The sequence below is a fragment of the Anabas testudineus genome, chromosome 5 (genome assembly GCF_900324465.2).
Source record: "Anabas testudineus chromosome 5, fAnaTes1.2, whole genome shotgun sequence".
NCBI lineage: Eukaryota > Metazoa > Chordata > Actinopteri > Anabantiformes > Anabantidae > Anabas > Anabas testudineus.
In genome coordinates this window covers 8,804,572-8,809,069 of record NC_046614.1, presented here as the reverse complement: position 1 = coordinate 8,809,069, position 4,498 = coordinate 8,804,572, and positions in this window count along the sequence as shown.

Below are 4,498 nucleotides of genomic sequence, written 5' to 3'. Positions count from 1 at the left end.
AGGCCACCCCCCCCCCCCCGGCACCGGGCTCTACAACAGCCCACATCCAGCCCCCATTCCTGCCCACCAGCACTAAGCCACAGGGACCAGCGCCACCTGGCGGCGGACGGTGGAAGGGAAGAGAGGACTCTCCAGTCCTGTGATAGGTTATGATTTAATGAGTTAATCACTGGATTAATGTGCACACACACACACACACACACACACACACACACACACACACACACACACACACACACACACACACACACACACACACACACACACACACACACACACACAGCATTTTGTTTCCTGTATTTTACCTTAAAGCTTAGTAAAAAGGTTTATTAGAAATTAGAAGCTAATTAAAAAAAATACAAACATTTGACAAGTATGTTTTTTAGTATTTTCAGTAATACTGCATGTAGCTGTATAAAATTAAACACAGAGGGTCTCTGCTAGTCTAAATACACAGTGCCTATAAAAAAGTTTTCACCCCCTTGGATGTTTCATCCTTTTATTGACATTATACATCAGTCATGGTTAATAAAAGTTGGAGACTTTGACAAATTTCAGAAAAATACCTCATTAATGTCAAAGTGAAAACAGGTTTCTTCAAAGTCAAAGTCAATTAAATAAAAATATATAAGGTGAAATCAGTGTTTGCATTAATATTCACCCCCTTCAGGTCAGCATTTAGTAGATGCACCTTTGGCTGAAATCACAGCCTTGGAGATGTTTTTGTATCCATCCCCCCGACTTATGCTTTTCAATGACCTGTTCTCTGAGTTGCTGTGAGTGTTTTCTTTTGTCTTCATGCTGTAATGATAGCCAGGAATACTGAATAATGACCTTCCACCTCGCTTCCTTATACTGCACTGATCCCAAATGAAATGAGTGATTTCACTAATTGTGGGACTATTCGCGCCAAATGTCTGGTTTACCTGTTCTTGATGTTGTAGAAGACAAGTGCAATATCTGACCACAGTAGACCTAAATGTACCATGAGGTTCAATCAAAGAAAGCACAGGGAAAAAGACTGAGCTCTATTTTCTTCTGTGCCTCGCTTTACAAGTGGCCACATGATGGCACCATCTGCACAAAAAAAGTGATCAGGCCTGACCATGGCCCAACTTTGCAGCAAACTGTATTCATATTTTTAATGATATATCCCACTAACACTGTAAATGCTTCCTCGGTTAATTATTGGTTTGCAGTTATTCTGCATGGATTTGCAGTGTGTGTACTCAGCGCTGAGATTACACCGACCTGATGATGCCCTCACAGACTTTTTTTTAATGCGTCTTAAGAATTTGGTTTAAACTACTGTTGTTATTTTACTGCCTGATGATTTATCGGTTTATTTCTGTGAAAGTACCTGAGATTTGAGATTGATCAGGTCCGCAATTTATGTTTTGAGCACGATCCTAAAGAATTAGGATTGTGAAAAACCCTTCAAACACTCCATATACTGAGTCAGCAGTTTCAATTCATAGTCAAAGTGTGTGACAGGCATCCAAGAAAACAAGAGGAAAAGAAAATATATGTCAAGATCTGTATAATTATTGAGAGTATCGTTTGGATTATGTCTTCTTCTGTGTGAGGCACTAGATAGCTGTGGCAGGATGAGTTCAAATACTTTATTGCAAGAGGCAAACATACTAACTTTTGTTTAATCTTCAGCTGAAACCCGAAGAGCAGAGAGCAGTAACTTGACCAGACAGCTGCCTGTGCAGCAAACAGCAACCACACATATTCAAGCAGCAATAGTTAAAAGGAAGTTATTTGTTTAGAGAAGGACAGAGACTCCACTAAGAAAAGGATAAGATATTCCCACATCAGAGAAACACATCTTGATCAAAGCTTGCTTGGACTTCAACCTTAGCCCAAGCAGATCATTTAATCTTTTACAGACATTATCTGACTTGTTAATACTTTGTGACCTTTCAGTGGCACAGAGAAACTGTACATGCTGTGTCACAGTATGGTAATCGCCAGAGAGAGTGACCTGCATCAGATAAGCTACGTCACCTAATTCGCCTGAAGGCATGTTACATAGTGAGGTTACAGAAATAAAGTGACAAGAAAAAGTATGTGTTTTAAATGTTGTGGTTTTCTGCATTCATTTGTCATAAAATGTGATCTGATCTTCATCTAAGTCAAGAGTCTTAACAAATATAATGTGCCTAAAATAATAACACAAAAAAAACATGTTTCTATTGAGAACAACCATAAAAACCTCGCAATGCAAGTGGAAAAAGTAAGTGAACCCTTGAAATTAAGATCAGATCACATTTTATGACAAATTAATGCAGAAAACCACGAAATTCCCAAAGTTTCAAATACTCTTTCTTGCCACTGTACAATATCATTTCATACAAAGTGTAAATATCATGTTTTGTTGTTTTTCCACTAATGTCTGTAGCTGTGCGGGATAATAAGAAAGTATAATTATTGTACAATGCTAATGAGCAGACAAGAAATAAAGCTGGATCCAAGGGATGTTTCCTAGCAACACGTTTTCAGATGCAAACGTTGTAGCTCCATGACCTCAACTCAACTCTGCTTGGTAAACAGAGATCAGATCATTTTCTCAATTTATCAACTTATCTAAAAACATGAAAAATCATGAGTTACAGTGCCTATAAAAAGTATTCACCCCCTTGGATGTTTCATCTGTTTATTAACATCATAAATTAGTCATGGTCAATAAAAAGTTGGAGACTTTGACACATTTCAGACAAATACCTCATTAATGTCAAAGTAAAAACAGGTTTCTTCAAAGTCAAAGTCAATTAAATAAAAATATATGAGGTGAAATCAGTGTTTGCATTAATATTCACCCCCTTCAGGTCAGTATTTAGTAGATGCACCTTTGGCTGCAATCACAGCACATGAGTCTGTGTGGATAGGTCTCAATTAGGCTTGCACATCTGGACACTGGACTTTTATGTCCATCAGTGTGTTAGTGGTCTTTCTCACTAGTCTCCTTCTTGCACGGTGACTCAGTTTGTGTGGACGGCAGATTTAGACATGTGATATATTCCTATCATTTCTTGATGATGGATTTCACTGAACTCTGGGGGATGTTCAGTATCTTGGAGATTTTTTTCTATCCATCCCCTGACTTATGCTTTTCAATGACCTGCCAGGAATACTGATTAACCAGTGACTGGACCTTCCAGACACAATTATCTTTATACTCCAATCACTTGAGATGTATTCACTGCACTCAGGTGATGTCCCATTTCACTAATTGTGGGACTACTAACACCAAATATCTGGACCTCTGTTGGATTAGGTAATAAAGGGGGTGAAGAATAATGCAAATACTGATTTCACCTTACATATTTTTATTTAATTGACATTACTTTGTAGAAACTGGTTTTCACTTTGACATTAATGAGGTATTTTTCTGAAATGCTTTTGTCAAAGTCTTCAATGTTTATTGACCATTACTGATTTACAATGTCAATAAAAGTATGAAACATCCAAGGGGGTGAATACTTTTTATAGGCACTGTAATTCCTTCAGTATTCATCTTTAATCACCTGATCGCTGCATTGTTCAGTCTTACTCTATCTTTCTGGAATTATGTGACTATATATATTTTCACAGTATACTCAATCAGTCCCCAAATTGCAATTCTGTGAGCCTGTAATTTGAGCTCTGGGGTTAAAAAAGATCTGGTATCTGGAAGTGTTAGAAGCAATATATTTGGATCTTTATACTTTAAATAAGAATAAGAAGACCTCACTTCTTTAAAATCCAGATCAACATATGTTACCAATCTAAAAGTTAAAGGAGTGGGCCATCCCACACACTCACTCTGAACACATCATGAAACTCCAATGTTCACGTTGATGCACACACTTATCCCCCTTTACTCCTTTTGTACCTCCTCTCCTCCCCAGAGGGCAGTACTTTAGTGTAGGGGTTGACAAGCCTCCCCTACTCCCCCTACCTATCCCCGGACCACAGCACTGGAACAGCAGCTGGGATTTTCACCCCACCGAAAATCTAACAAGTGGGCGTAGGCGAGGCTGGTGTGGATCGCTTGGTGGAATCCTTTTGTTTTCCTTTCGTCCATAATCCACAGCAGAGCATTACCCTCCTTGCATCATCGGAGCACTAAAATAACAACAGGGTTTTGTCTCACCTAAGCCCTCTGTTTCAGTAGCCAAACATTATGTACACCCCCAATACGCAGGTATGCTACTACATGCATGCACAAACACACAGGGGCACTCACACTCACGAACAGTGCCACACGAATGAGATTAATCTCTGGGGGATTTTAGAGGACCACCGTCAGCACATCCACTATTCTCAGTGCACACATTCATTGCCTAACATGGAATTAAAGAGTAGCTGGTGTAGCCGTGTGGTCAAACAATAATCCTATGATCCTATAAACATGTAAGCACCACTCACAGGAATATAGGCTCTGCATGTATAGTTATGTATAGGATCCCTTTGTTTAAAAAAAAAAAAAAGAAAAGAGAGAATGAGAAGC